This window comes from Macrobrachium rosenbergii, chromosome 57 (genome assembly GCF_040412425.1).
Source record: "Macrobrachium rosenbergii isolate ZJJX-2024 chromosome 57, ASM4041242v1, whole genome shotgun sequence".
In the NCBI taxonomy this organism is placed as follows: domain Eukaryota; kingdom Metazoa; phylum Arthropoda; class Malacostraca; order Decapoda; family Palaemonidae; genus Macrobrachium; species Macrobrachium rosenbergii.
In genome coordinates this window covers 6,049,959-6,066,332 of record NC_089797.1, presented here as the reverse complement: position 1 = coordinate 6,066,332, position 16,374 = coordinate 6,049,959, and the positions used below count along the sequence as shown (strand labels likewise).

Below are 16,374 nucleotides of genomic sequence, written 5' to 3'. Positions count from 1 at the left end.
ATGGCACAGCCAAGGAAGATTATGATACAAATAGTATTCAATTACAAAAAATTGTAGACGGTGTGGCAACAAGCTGAATGAATGACACACAACAGATTAATACTCACAGCTGAATGAATGACACACAACAGATTAATACTAAGATCAGAGCAAGAGATTTAACAAATCACATTTCTGTCCAATTCAAAATTTGAGTTGACCACTGAATTAAAATATTAATGGATCAATTGAGTGTGGCAAATTCAAAGATGAAGTAGAATTACTCAAAAATTGTACTTTCCCCCATTTACACCCTCATGGAAAGGCATCCAAACACTGGCTTCAACATTCCCAAGGATCCATGAGGGAACAGACCAAACTAAGGAAAATAAATGGTAGAGAGACCATAAACATGAAAAGAAACAAACAGGTTATGTAACAAAGTAACTAAGATTAGATAACTATGAAGCGAGACATTTCAGCCTGCTCAACAAAGCAGCAGTTGCACAAAGTTCGAGTGGCTGAACTTCAAACATTACCGCAGGATTAGGAAGATCATTCCACAATTTGGTCACAGCAGGTGCAAAACTTATAGAAAACTTAGTGGTACCAAGGTTCACACAACAGAAGGCAGACTTTGTATTAACAGCCTAAATAGTATCAGTGGCAGATGGCACAGTCAAGGGAGATCATGATTCAAATAGTAATCAAAAAAAAAAATTGTGTACAGTATGGGGAACAAGCCTAATGAATGACAACACAACAGATTAATACTAAGATCAGAGCTAGAAATTTAACAGAACTCATATTTCTGTCCAATTCAAGATTTAAGTTGGCTACTGAATTAAATATTCAAAACAATGGCAGAATGGAAACATTTCAAGATAGACAGGACTCCAAAACTCTTGAAGACTTTCTAAGTTATTGGCAATCAACAATGGCCTCATATTCTTAAGTTGTATCATGTTGGGGAATCCATTAGCCTAGTCCTAAAAATTATACAGTACATTGGGGTTTGAATTCCATCCTAAAAATTTGCACTATGCACTAATTTTAGTAAAGTAATTCTAGTATAAAGTATAAGCTTAGAAAATGGGTATGATGCATACTGAGCCTAGCAATGTTACACAATGGTCTCATTCAACTAAGTTACAACTGCATACTGTAATAATGACCATCTGATTTAATGGAAAGCTATAAATCAAATATCCATGATGTCATATTCTTGTGTGGATGACATACAAAATAAGCAATGTTCCTGTACTTCTCCAATCTGCAAAGCCCTTTAGTTACTTCTATATTATTTACTGCACTAGAAGACAAAGCAGAATTCAGCTAGAGTAACAGCCCAAGGCTAAAGTAATATTTCAGTCATGGTTTTTGTTATGGTACAGTACAGTACAGTGACTTCAGATAAATTCTTGGCATTTGAAAATAAGGCGCTCAGAAGAATATCAGTAATTAACTGGAGGGATAGGATATCAAATAAATTTAACAAAGTAATGGGGGTGCAGCCAGTCGACGAGTATGTAAGGTTCTCAGGCTTGAAGTGGCTAGGCCATGTCTATAGAAGACAGAATAGTATGAGATACACCGGGATGGGTTGCCCTTGGTAGAAGAGGTAGAGGTATGCCAAAGGAGACACGGCTGGGGACAATGAGGCGGGAAGCAGGAAACGAGTGTTGGAGGGATCTTGAGGAGTTAACCCAGGGCAGAATGTGGTGGCGTGAGTTCAAGGCCACATGCATCCCCGTGGGTGCCACAGGAAATGATCGACCGATTGATTTTGTTCAAGGCATCACTGGGCGACATCAGGAACTTGAAGGTGGACTGATGACGAGGATGAATACCCTGTACTCCAGTACTGTGCAGTATACTCTACTGGAATCTTCTTGTAACCTGTAATGCGAGAAATGACAACTATAAATTCAATTTTGTAATCTGAACACTTACATACAAAAAAATAATGAAACCAAATGTCCTGCTTCACTCATAGCTGACCGGAACTTACCACTCTCTTAACACATATTTAAATACGAACCACTTAAGCCAAAACTCTACCTGCACATAAAATATAAAGCTATCTCTAACGCCAAAGAATAAATTTACACTCCACTCATAGAATTCACAAACCTCTTGTTATACCTCTGCCTAATAACCAAAGAGGAGCAGTTAGCTATTTGCTTCAGTGAAGGAAAACTCAGTATTTTTTCTAAAAAAATTTTTATAAAATCAAATTTTTAGGTACCCTCTATCACTTAGCTTTATCTGCGACTACTTAGTGCGGGTTCAACAAGTGTTAAAATTTAAACAATCATTAACGAGCGCTCCCAATAGTTACTCCCCCACCCTTTGTGGGGTGGGGGTAAGACCGTAAATGTCTCAGTTGCTCATTCTACTCAATCTCTTAAGAGGGAAGGAGGGTGGGTTTCAATGAGAGCATCTAAGTACCTAAAAAATTGATTTTTGAGGTGAAACTTACCCTCTATCATTTAGCTGACTCCAACATTGTGTGCTGGAGGCGGGAAAGAGATTCCCTATAGCCGAATTATCATATAAATATCCTCACTGCTGCTTACCTGATGAATACAACCCCATGGCAAGCGAGGTCCACTATCTTAGAAGGTAGAACGTCAACCCCAAATGTGGCCATTGGCTAGTGTGTAACACAATGAAAATTTATTGGTCCCTGTGCCTCAGGCCTTCAGAGTTGATGGGAGTTTCAACCACAACTAAACTATGATCCCTCAAGAGTTACCACCTATCTTATAAAAATGCTGTGGAACCTCACACCCAAAAACAATTAGACCAAATTGGAAGAAAAGCAGTACTTAATCAGCTCAGGGTAGCTTTCTCCAATAAGGAGCAATGGCTCTGCAGCAAAATAATTTACTAAAAAGAAAAAAAAAAACCTATTTGCCCTCATCCAAGAACAAACAAAGCAAGGACAACTAACGACCTCATCACACAGTTCCCCTTTACCAAGGAAGGGGGTGGCTAGAGAACCTTTATCTGTTCGTGACATATAAAAGGAAGACTAAAGATAATCTTCCCTGCCGAAACCAGAGGTGCTAGCGTAAAGCAGTCTTCATACCAGACCTCTAAGTCCCTCAAGTAGTTGGAAGCAAATGCAGAGCTACACCTCCATTGTGCTGCCAAGACTAGACAGTCTAGAGAGAGGTGCTGGTGAAAACTAACAGATGTAGCTGCTGGTCTGAAACTATGGTTTCGCCTTCAAAAGGGGACAAACTACGGAGAGACTGCATGGTATGCCTCCAGAATTACAGACTTAATCAAGAAAGCCATGGCATTCTTAGACATATGAACCTCAGGTTTCCTGACCAAACAAAAGTTCTTAAGCTGATTCCTTACAGGTTTAGAGACAGGATGTATAATACTTCAGAGCCCTAACAGGGCAAAAACCAGCTCTCCTTCCTCAGGAGTTACAGTTTCCATTGAAGAGATAGAGAAAAGATCATTCTGCTCCAGTACGTCAAAACCCTACTAATGCTACTGCTTGCAATTCACTTACTCTTTTGGCTGAAGCCAAATAACCCAGAAAGATGGTTTTCAAAGAAAGAGCCTTGAGAGAAGCCTCTCTCAGGGGCTCAAAAGGAGGACCTCTAAAGTGTTATAAGACAACATCTAGATTCCATAAAAGGTTTCAGAAGAACCTTAGGCATTTCCAGTTGAAATGAGAGTACAGCTTCATGTTAAGTCAACATCTTTTGAAATATACGATCCAGTATGCCTTAAAACAGAAGCCAGAATAGATTTATAGCCTTTTGATGGAGGCAACAGAATCCTTTAGCATATCTTAAGAATTGCAGAAACCTTACTACATTACCAATGCTGGTGCGAAGACATGAAATGCCCCTGGACTTAAACCATGATCCATATAATTCCCACTGTTTCTGATACAGTATAATATATTCGTGGACTTCCTCCTTGCAGTGAGGATAGAGTCCCTAGACAAACTTGAAAAGCCTCTAGTTCTGAGGACCTTGTCAACAGTTTCCAAGCGGTTAGACGAAGTAAGCTGCTATTTCCATGCAGCCTCCTTGCCCCTGTCTGGTGAAGTAGAATTGACCAAAGAGGTAATTTTCTAGGAACGTCTGACATTTCTAGGTGGCCTGTGAACCATTGCCTTCTTGGCCACCAAGGTGAGATTAGAATCATGGTATATTCTGGGACTCCCTCAACTTCTTGAGCACTTCCTTCAACAGCAGAAAAGGAGGGAAAGCATATACAAATAGGTTTGCTCAGGCTAAAGCCAGAGTCTACTGCCTAGGATTGAGGGGTCCGGAACTGGTGAGATGTACAACTGGAGACGACTATTCATCTTCATTACAAAAAGATTGATGGGAGGTTGGCTGTACTCTTTCCAAACCGTCTCAAACACAGTCGGGTTTAACATCCATTTATGAGAGCACCTGTCCTTGATAACTTACCATGTCTGCCAGAACATTCAATCCAGAGGGGTAAATCCATGATAATGGCTACTAACATTCCAACTTCATGCCCCCTTGTCTTCCTGGATAGGACAGCTGTTGAGTTGACCGAGAAGACAGAAATTACTTTGTTGGTCACTGCACTTTCCAGCATCTGCAGCCCCTTCTGGATAGCCAGCAACTCCTTTCAACCTGATTCCCCATAACTATACCCCACCCCTTGTCCAAGGCGTGCAAGCAGGATTACTTCCAACATCCACCAATGAAGGTCAAGGAACAGATCTGGGTTCCAGGGTACCAACTTGTGGATGGGCTGTGACTGTGCCAGTGTCTGAAGTGCAACTGAAACGGTCTCATCCGTAGTCCAGCATCTGGGACTAACTTCTTCAGAGGAGACATGTGGCTTAAAAGAGAGCCAACATTTGGCTGGCATGCTTCCTGAGGAAGTGAATTCACTTGCTATCGACAAGAGATTGCCTACTCGAGCATGTGTAGGAAAACCTTGAAAAAACAGTATCTATCACCATGGCCGGGTAGGCCACTCTGAGATGGCTCCAGTGAAGATTTCTCTACGTTTAACAGTAACCCTAGGGTTTTTGCTAAGCCCAGAACTAGCTCTCTTGCCCTCAGGCAATCCTCCCTGAGCTTTGCAATGATAATCCAATCGCCCAGTTACAGAAGTATCTTACTCCTAGTAAGTGACACCATTTCGTGAAGGAGGATAAGACCCTGGTGAAAACCTGAGGTGCAGAACTTAGTCCGAAACAAAGGGCTCGAAACTGGCAAGTCTTTCCCCCAAAGACAAAGTGTAGGAACTTTCGTGAACACTATGGAGTGGGGGCATGAAAGGACTCATCTTTCATGTCCACCGTAAACATTCATGCCTGTTTCTCCAAAGCGGCTAAGACCATGGGGCAGACTCCATGGAAAAAAGGGACAATTGGACATAGAAGTTGAGCTTGGACATGTCCAAGACAGCCCTCCAACCTCCCATTACCTTTGTAACCCAAGGAATAGCCTGTTGTAAAGACCTGGCAAAGTAGTTGGTATTTCCTCTATAGCTGCCTTCTCTAAATTTGAAAAGATTTCTAGACTCAAGAGCCTTCTCTTTTCTGGGTTGCCTTTGCATGACCAAAAGGATATGGGCTGGTTTCTCATTTTTGCTTCAGAAAGACAGCCCATAAAACCCACAAAGCCCTCAGAAGCAGACATACCTAAGGCCTTGATGAAATAAAAACTTGGGACTGTTGTCAACAGAAAGGGAGTCTAGCCTAACTAAGGACTCTGAACTCCTTGAGGCAGCTGCAGTCACAGTGACATCGTTCACTGCTTAACGCGATCAGTTACCTGGTTTGAACGAATCGCTATAACCACCTTGGGACAACAGGTTCAAAAGTGAAGGCCTAGACCTTTTCACCCTACCATGAATGTCTTCAGGCGAGCGCAATCTGTGTTTGTCCAACGAGGACTGAGAAGCAAAGGCAGGAGACAGAGGACACAGTTCATGAACATCCTGGGATGTTAGTCCTCATTTGGGAACCCGGGCTACCAGGCCTATTGACAGGTAGAGCCAATGGGACAGAAGGCTGCATCCATGGAGTTGCCAACTAAATGAGGGGAAACTGTCCCTGCCAACATACTAGAGACATTAGATGCAAAAGATTCAAACTTGTTACATAAAAATTCAATCCCAGATTTTACAGAATCAAGATCAGACTGCTTTGAATCTAACCTACTATCCTGAGTCGACTTAGTGGGTGTGGAAGGATGTGAATATACTACAGAAGAATCAATAGACCTATCAATCTCTTGATCAGAAGTTATTTCTAAGGAAGGCTTAGATGAAAGACTAGCTGTTCTCTTTACACACTAAGTCTATCCTTCTCTCTTCTAATACAATACTGTAACATCTTTCCTATCTCCTTCAAAGACCATTCCCTGCAATGATCACAACGGTTGAGTGAATCACGTTACCTCACAATGATCAATGCATAATTCGATAATTCGTACTATCATACTTTAAAGAAACCAATCTGGTCTTGCAACTGCTTACCTTTGCAAAATTTAGGATTCTGATAAGGAAGATTAAGAATATAGTGGAAAAAAAAAAAAAAAAAAAAAAGCTTCAGAGCATTTGCCTACACAGACATCCGTGTTCACTGACAAGAGTAGAATGAGCAACCAAAACATTCGCTATCTTACCCCCACAAAACAAAGGGTGGGGGAATGACTATTGGGAACCTTCGTTAAGGACACAATTTTAACACGAACTCATGCCAAGTAATCGCCGATAAAGCTAAATGATAGAGGGTAAGTTTCACCTCAAAAATAAGTGTCTAATGTCCCCACTGTGATCTTTCTCAGTTTGGCTTACACTGGCTGTATGGTTTGTGGGCCAAGGGTTTCATGTACCGTTTTATTTCTTGATAAGAGGGAATACCATGAATGACATTACATAAAGACATTCAACTATAGTACATTCCTTCATCTTTTGATATATGACTTTTCATTTTTTTTTTTTTATTTCAGATGAATCTAAAAGTTTAGGCAGGGTCTATGGGAAACAAAAATTCAGTGCCTTCAATACAACAAAGATTTAGAATTTAATTCATACTAGGTAAAGAATGGTAATGCTTAGAGATCTACTACAACAAAGTGTCTGGTAATGTCAAAGACCGTTGCCAATTCTCTAAAAGTTTATAAGAGCAACTTAGTTTGTCCACCTCACCAAGGTCTTAGGGTGCATTTAAACATCCAACATATGGACAAGCACATTTCTTATGACATAGGCAAGCCATTTTTGCAGTGTTACCAGATCTGTGAAGTCATGTCCATACATTAACACTGTCTGGCAAACAAAGTGCAGATGTCCTCGCTTCATACCCATACCATTGGACGAAGTCCACTAATTATACACAGACACTAAGCTCATTTGCTGTTGATGACAAACATCCCACCTTATTCGTCAGCCACCTTCTGTGTGGAGATTATGGCAACTTTGTTTGTCTACCAGATGCTTTCAGACCATGCAAATGCACCCTTTGGCAAAGTGATGCTGATACAGTAAGACTTCTTTATAGGTAATGCACATATGACTTTTTTTTTTTGTACAGTGTACTGCATTAAGCTATTCAAGTCCCTAACATATAGTACAATCATTTGAGGTACAGTACTGTCATTAATGGCTACTGTTGTTCACTGGCAGGCATCTTTGGGCTCAGGTCCAGTCACAACAGGTTCTGGTCATTTCAGCCATTGAGGCCATCGCATCCAAACCGGCAAATGGCCAAAATGGGTATACAGTATATAATACTTTACTCCCCAAGGGGCTAGTAATAAACATGGTATCCCAAGGAGCTTCCACCACGTCTCACGGCCTAAACTTCACATGGCCTAAAGTTGTGATGGCCTAACAGGTTCACAGCCAAAAATAGGGTCAATGTCCAGAACAACTCCGCGGTGAGATATAAGAAAATAGGTCACATTATAATTTTCACATTATAAAATAATAAAACTTTGTCTCTGAACACTTTTTGAGGAGATTCACCATATCCGAGATATTAATGATTATCTAATCGGCATCCTCGAAAATTTTCTAAGTCGTTTGTTTACATCCAGTAGCACTTCGTGTACTTGATCTTACTGGAGTTAGTTCGAAAATGAGGTTTTTTACCGTAATGTTTCTCAGAAAAACTAGTTCCCCAACGAATGATTTTCGATTTTTTACTTAAAAGGTTAGACAATACCTGTCCCCCAACCCCCTCCATAGCTAACATGGCAAAATTGTGGGTGTTTCCTCATCATAAGAAGTGGTCTAAAACGCTTTAAATATGAAAAATATTACATTTTACTTTTAATTTTGGTATTTTATGCATGCGGAGCTCTAGGTACAGCCTAATCGTCCCAAACTCATCACAGCTAACATTTCAAGGTAGAACTATAGGGTAGCTCCGCGTCGCCGACGGTACTATAACTTGACTTTCTACAGTTTTTTGGTTGCTAATTATGAATTTACCTTTCATTTTTGGCGCTCGAGTCTAATTAACCTATTTAACCTATAATTAACCCCCGAAGTCCATCCAACAAGGGGTTTCCATAAGCTATCTTCTCAAGACAGCACGGGTGCGTATGTTTCGAACGGTTCATATCCCGTCCGGCAAATGCAACAACTTGTTAACGTATTGGTACCTAACCCTCCCTGGGCCAGTACTAAAAATGGTGAAGGACATTCCATTTGGCCGATAACAAACAGATGTACCGCCAGTATCAGAACCCATAAAAGTGTAGAAAAAACCAGTTGAAAAGGTAAAAACAGGCATGGAGCTAATATATAGAATTACCCATTTCAATACTAAGCTTCTTTGTGCTACAATGGTATTCTGCATATAAAAAAAAACTAAGTGCACTGAAGAATTGCATGATCAAAAATCACTTCCCTATGCATCAGTATGCTTCAACTTTAAATCACAACTTTGAATTCAAAACTGGAAATTATTCAAAGTTAATAACATCAAATTCCACTTGTTGAAAAACCATCGTACTCCTCGTACACTGGTACCAGTTAAGAGATGAACCAATAATCATGAAAGACCAATTAAACTAGTTGAGCAAGGTTAGCAATGGGCAAAACCTTGCTGCTTCAAGGGGTCACCTATCCCACACATCCTGTATTGATTCCTGACCCAGTCTACACACCAAGCATGTAACAATCAGAGAACGAGATGAGGGTGCTCTCTCATGATACATAGGCAATTTTTGCAATCAAACTAGCCTCTAACACTGAGCACACATTGATGAGAACTTGCATTCAAGGTTGTGTATGACTCTACACAGGTTACAAAAAAAATTCCCAAGGTTTGAGGTCATGGTTGAACAGTGACCAGCATGCATAAGGAAGATGGACATTGAATACACAAGCAAAGCTAACATGGCCATCACATTTGTGAGGGCAAAGTGCAGATACTCACAATGCACCAAATAGATGACAAAGGGATGCTAACCTCTCCCAACTAGCCAAGCCGCAAGATACAAAAAATAGCGAGGAACTACAGTTGTGCAGTGTATACAATATACTCTATTCTCAATAACAACAGTGTCCTTTTTATACGGGTCATTTATTTATCAGGTTATAGAGTACAGATACCTATAAAAAAATTAACCTGCACACCATACATATTGCATCAAATTTCATTTCTAGGACATGTTCACCAATAAAAACACTTTACTACCACATAAATGGCAGAGCAAAACTACATGCCAGTAATATTCAGCTTCATGTATTGTATTGTACCCTTCTATTCTGATCCTAGTTCTCAAATTTCCTTTCACAGGCTTCTCCCTTATTAAACTGTACCACTATGGAAAATAGGCTAAGGTCAAAACAATCTGAAAGTGAACTATCACACCTCGAACTCTCTGAAAACAATACAATATTATAAACTTAAAATGTCTTCAGCTAACTTCCATTACCATACCATACTCAATTCCTATTCCATACAGCTAGACTTTAATTTGACATACCAAAATTCCCAATTCAGCAAAAATGAAAAATGTATGATTTGACCTCCATTAACTAAAACTTTTCAGATCCCTGATTTTTGGGAAGCCAAGGGTACACTTAAAAGTTGAATATTCCCAAGAACAAAATTCTACCCATACTCACTCAGTTATAAGCTGTAAGACTGTCAGATTCATGGGTATACTTCCTTGTAGTATGGGATGGGACATATCAACAAACAGCTAGAATCCATACTCCTAATCGTAAGCAATGTGCTGCCACAAGACGTACTGCCTGAAAAGGAAAAGAAATTGTCATCTTCAACTGAAATGCAAATTGGTGTAACCCTCGAAACAAATAACAGCCCAGCAGAATCTGGATTCTAGTTCAGTTTTTAAGTTTAAACCCTATGAAAGCAACCATGGCTAGATCATCAAATTAGTTTACCCAGATCACAGTTACATTCTGACACTCTTACAGCTTGCCCAAAGAATTCAGTCTGCAATGAGAACTGGAAACTGCAGCAAAGCTAATGCACTTCATAGATGGGAGGAGACCAAAGAGAATGAACACCAAGTAAAAGACTGGTATAGCAACACACTCGGGGCCTAAATTGGCAAGGTACATTACTTGATAACACATACCACCAGAAGTAAAATTCAATTGATGACACTGGGGTCAACTGTCCATCATAAAAGCAACTGCTCCCTAAATAAGAACCATAAAGGCAACTGCTCCCTAAATAAGAACAAAGATGACACTATCTACCAGATTACAAACCCACCACTTCCCTTACAAACTGCTGTAAGACAATTAGTACTTACCCAGTGGTATGAAATAGCCAACACTCAGACATGTATTTTGAACACAGCCAACAAAAAACATCTACAGTGGTAGCATAGCAAAATCTTATAATAATGTAGATAAGTACAGTACATTGGTCAGTTGCGCTGAGGTCCAAGTTCAGGTGCTACTTTTATCGAGTTCATTTCCTATGAAATCATAAGATGAAAGAGGTGAACAAGATGGAAAACAGCAGAGAATGAACATGTTTCTTACCTAACCACAAAACATACAAGTCATGATGATAAAAGTGTGGTACAAGCAACTCATACCCCAATATGTGAAATCAAGTACAGTATTCAATATAGCCTTTACACACCCATAGCAAGTAAACACTGACACTCCACAAAGGATATTAAATGTTATGGCAGCACAATTTATATATCAATAATATCAATTTTGAAGGACATTTCCCTTAGGTATCTCAGACAGACGGCTTGGGAATGTGAGATGGCATGTAAAGCTGTTGATCAGAAAATTAAAAGGACAAAGACCAGTAAAAGTTTAAAAAATCATAAATAGCACAGATGAAGAGGTACAACAAATACTGTACACAACATATTTAGGCAATATGTGCACAAGATAGGCTACATGACAGTTGCTAGACTAAGATCTCACTCCATAAAAGGGAAAAAAGGACATTCCTGTTTCTGGACTACAGCCTGCATGAATCACCATGATGATTCCTCAGTAAACTTGATCTTCAACCCACAATCACATTCAGTTGAAAATACAATTTCCCCATGTTCTAATGTTCTTTTAACTTTCTGGCATTCATTCCGATACCAATTACATAATTTTTGTGATACTCCTACTGGAATATAAGGTGGAGTATAAGATCTTGGCCAAAAGGCCAAGCACTGGTACCTGAGGTCATTCAGCACTGACAGGAAAATTAAGAGTAAAAAGGTTTTAAAGGTGTAACGCAGTTGCACTATGCAACAACTGTTAGGTGAGGGTGGAACATAAGATGGATGATATGAACAAAAGTGCAGTAAAAGTAATGAAAGGGGTCGCAGCTTGGGGCTGAAGGGAGCTGCAAAAAACCAAGTAATGCCGGTAACAGGTCACAAAAAAAAAAAAAGTCTGGAAAAGTCACAATTTTGGCTGGGAAAAGTCACAGGAAAAAAATCACAGGATAATTAAAGGTGGCTAGTAATCAGTAGGTGAGGTTAGGGTGGGCTAAGTTGGGTTGGGTTGGGTTGAGTTTGGTTATAATTTAGGTTAGGTTGTAAGTTGGGTGAGGTTAGGTTACGTTACTTTTTTCGGGTGACTTTATTACCGGCCACCATAGCCTAAATTATAGTGACATGTAGAAATACCATCGAGGGATTTACAAGGATATATTTGACACTTCCTAACCAAGGGCGCCGGGTCCTTACCTGACCCAGTTTCAGCGGGGAGGATTCCAGCTTTCCACTGCATCTACCGCTGAGGGTTCAAAGTTAAAATACTGCGGTAAATTAACGAAATCTGTTACCGAAGTCGTTCCATTTAAATCTGTTGGTAGAGTCAATCTTCAACCAACACAGTCTGGTAATTTATAAGTTGCCGATACACGCTATGAAATTGCAGCATACATTTTTGAAAAGTGCTCTCAACTTCGTTATTTTGAACCCCATAAACACTATGCGCAAATTAGAAATAAAAAAATAATCAAATAACGACTTATATGGTAAGAATACCAGCTCCCCGCCTTAGCTAATACGGCAAAATTGTAACCATTAATCACCCCTAGGTTATGTCAGATTGGTATTTAAAGTTTTTTTTTAAAGCCCCATCGTTTCATAGTCATTTTTGCATGAAAAACCTAAAATGTTTTTGCGCGCTGAAATAGCTGATTGGAGTCTTACTGGCAACTTATAAAACTTTACCCACAGTCTTTCACACAAGGGTACAAAGCAAATTAAGTAGCACATTCACGCAACACCAGAAACATTAAGTACGTTACCTTCGAGGTACAGCAGTATCCTTAAATTTGACACAGACAAAGAATGACATTATTTCTCGTGTAAATAAGGTAATCAATAGCAGGAGCACTCTATTAAAACCGGCCAGTAGGAGCTGTCCATGTCTAGGTTCTTTAACGACATCTAATGACGGACTACGGTCAAGGCTGGACAAGCCGGCAGATATCTGCCTCGCCCCCAAACTACCCATCACCCGTAACCCATAACCTCCAATTAACTACCTTGTTACCAAGTTTCAAAGCGGTGGTTTGTATTTCGTAATAAGCAACATTTCTTTTTTTACTGTCTCAAAACTGATACTGTAATCTGCAAAGTATAAATCTATATGCACGAAATTCAGATAAGCCGAGATTCTGATGAATTTACCATTGTGTAAAATATTTTGGGCTGCAATTTATTTTTTAGTCACATTGATTATGAAAATGGTATCAACTTTTCTACGTTAAATACATAAATTTAGAGGCTGATTTTTTTTTTTTTTTTTTTGGTTTCCTATGAGAATTTTAACCATTGTCTGAATAACACGTGAAAATTATAGCAAATTCATCTGGTTGTAAGGTCTGAAAACCAACAGACATTTAGACGGCCATATGCCGGCGCGACCCTTGCTCCAAGACGATCCATACAGTAAGGCGTAAACGGCGTAGGAAGCTTGGTGTTGATGAAGGATGAGCTTTCATAAATATTTTCCAGAGTTATAACTGCAGTTATTACAGCATCATTCATCAGATAGCAAAACCGAACTACTTATCTTGGAAAACTGAACACACAATTCACAGTTCGGGTGGCACAAATCTATGTATAGATTGGTACTGTACAAACTACCTTGGCAACTAGACTGAAATCAAGAATATTATCTATGAACGAGCAAGTGGGTAGACTAGAACCAATAGCCAACAAGTTTCCTTAGTGAGGAGATGGTTCTAGATGGTGTTGGTGTTCCGAATCTCACTGAGTCTTACGGGATGAGGCTGCTAGACTCATACCCTAATCTCCCCTTGTTGCAGGCCACCACAGTCGACTAATTATGCATTACTTGACTATTCAGAGTAACTGAAACAACTTTATTAATTCGTATTTTGGTAAACAACACCCAATTCTGATGAAATACTAAATATAATAAGGAGAACGGCTGATCTCTAACTAACTTACTGGCAAAATTGTCACATTAATTATTCTCTCATCGATAAATGGAATAGATCACTTCCTACACCTGTTCTGTCACACCTGTTCTCGAATAGAGGAAACAGCTGTGCGGAATTATTGTGAAAAGAAAAATGATTCCCCTAAAATGTTGGGTCATTGTCTTATCGTCGGCTGAACAAGGCTACAATGTTTTTTAATATAATATTGTATTTGTATACTTTTTTTTTTACCATTAACTGAATATTATTGTTATGTGGAGACCATAAATCTTCAGATTTCAAGTTATTTTGTTCATGCTTATGAAGGTTTTTTATTGATGATTTTATGAAAATTATGGAGCAAAATCAGTTAACCCTTGGTCAAAGTTAAGGTTTTTTTTTTTGTAGCTTTTAAGAGAATTGATATGAGAGAGAGAGAGAGAGAGAGAGAGAGAGAGAGAGAGAGAGAGAGAGAGAGAGAGAGAGAGACCCACAAATATCATTATACATTCTGTTATGTAACTGTGTCTCAAGTAATCTCCTTTCATATTTCACCATACCCTAATTATTTCCTCATCTCACCATTTAGTCTACTATTTTAACTCGATCCTTCCTCCTACCATCCCATACCTACAAAAACTCCTTACTGCTACTATGAACCAACCTTTGAATTTTACAAACTCCACAGATACTCCTCTAAACTACTGTATTTAACTTCAGCCCACAGTTTCTCTCTCTCTCTCTCTCTCTCTCTCTCTCTCTCTCTCTCTCTCTCTCTCTCTCTCTCTCTCTCTCTGGATTCCTCTTCTCAACTTTCTTTTCACTCAATTCACTTGTCCCAATTCATTTCCAGCCACATTTTCACAATTCTGTCAAACTTATAACTTATATTAATATTAGCTTTTATTTTAATCAGATAATGATAAGATATATCAGATATACCTTCAGTCACTCCTCTTCCACCTACTCACTTTCCCTAAGAACATTTACAAATATTCCTCTGTAGTAAATAAATATTTACAAGAAATCAAGCCTCTTTCCACCCCGTTTCTACAAGATAATCTCCATTCTAATTTACTTCAGCAACTTTTTAGCTATAGAAATGATTCACCCATCGATCCTTCGATGCGAGCAATAATTGAACGTTGTCTACAAATGCCACAGAAAATAAATTTCCTGCCACCTCACCCAGATATAAAGATTTACTATGGTTTACCAACGATTTTAGTTCAAGTTTTCTTTATCTTTGAAAGAAAACGTAATTTTCGAATTACTGCATAAACAATAGAAAATGTACCGTACTTTATGCTACGAATGGGAAGAATGTAGTGAGGGGTTAAGACTTACTTGAGTGGGTCCAGTGGGAATGAATCCCCCAATGCTAGGTCATGGCACAAATTCCAAGGTTATTTTAGGTTAAGGTAGGTCTGGTTAGATTATATTCCCTCTGAAATGCCTGCCAAGCCTACAGTAGCCCTGGCCCATTATTCTGCATTCGGCTACAAATTTCCTTCGTAGTTGTAAGCTTCAGGGTGGATTTTCCTCGGCGTTAAGGAAGTAATAAAAACACGCATGCCATATTTGTGGCTATCATTCTCACTCCAAAAGACTAGAGGAGGACAGAAATGCTAATGCCTTCTCTGGTCAGTAACTCTCAAGGAAAATAGTATTTCATGAAAATATAATAATCTCAATGGAAAGTGCCAGTTGGTATATTTCACGCATATTGGAGATGAGGTTACTCATATTCCAGGCACAGTAGCTGGTTAATACTCTCAACAGTCTCATGCAGCAAACTGAAAATGCTGCTAATGTCTATGTTGTATGTCAGATTTTCCATTTGTCTTAAAAGTACGATTTCAGGGGTTTGTGCTTACGTGTAAGGGATAATATGATATGCATTAAACCCTGCCACTTTTTTGTATGATGAAAAGGGTATTGTAACCAAGTAAACATTTAAACATAGTAAATCGAAATAAGATGCTGTAGTTTAATTACAAGTTATATTTACGGTATGTATAGGTGGATGGCGAATGCTGGAACCCCCAGGTTAGGTTGAGTTCACTTACAGCAATCACTGGAGAGCGCTGTTAGGATAGGTAGACACGCCAAATGCAGGTGTGGTCAGATACAGATGCAACTAGGGGTGACAATTTCCTTCGTGATGGGTCAGTCTTGCTAGTACTGGTAACAGTTCAGTCCCTTAGCCATAGAACTGCTTGCTGAACTTTGCCTAACTAACATAGACCTATGTCTCCAAACCAGGGGCTTGGTCATCTAGTACAGTACCTCATTATATTTATTCACAAGGCTAGATAAATGGCACTATCACATGCCTGATTATACAAATGACAACTTTCTGAAGGACAGATCTGGCTCCATGCTGTAAGGGGAACTGTAGGGACACTCAAACTTATTATTTATTTTCCTAAAACTTTTGATATGGATCCATTATACTTGGAATACTGCCAAGTTCAAGGTGCCTCGTGCTCATCCCTTTTTGTGCAGAA

At 39.3% G+C, this 16,374-nt stretch overlaps 1 long non-coding RNA gene across 1 annotated transcript; it reads right to left on the bottom strand.

Moving 5' to 3' along the window:
• Positions 1–555: 555 nt before the first annotated feature.
• On the bottom strand, positions 556–12,890 carry LOC136837067 (uncharacterized). Its single transcript, XR_010852568.1, has 3 exons — positions 12,722–12,890; positions 10,093–10,221; positions 556–1,878 (listed from the first exon to the last, which is right to left on the bottom strand). It is a non-coding gene; the product is annotated as an uncharacterized lncRNA (long non-coding RNA).
• Between the last annotated feature and the right edge of the window lie 3,484 nt (positions 12,891–16,374).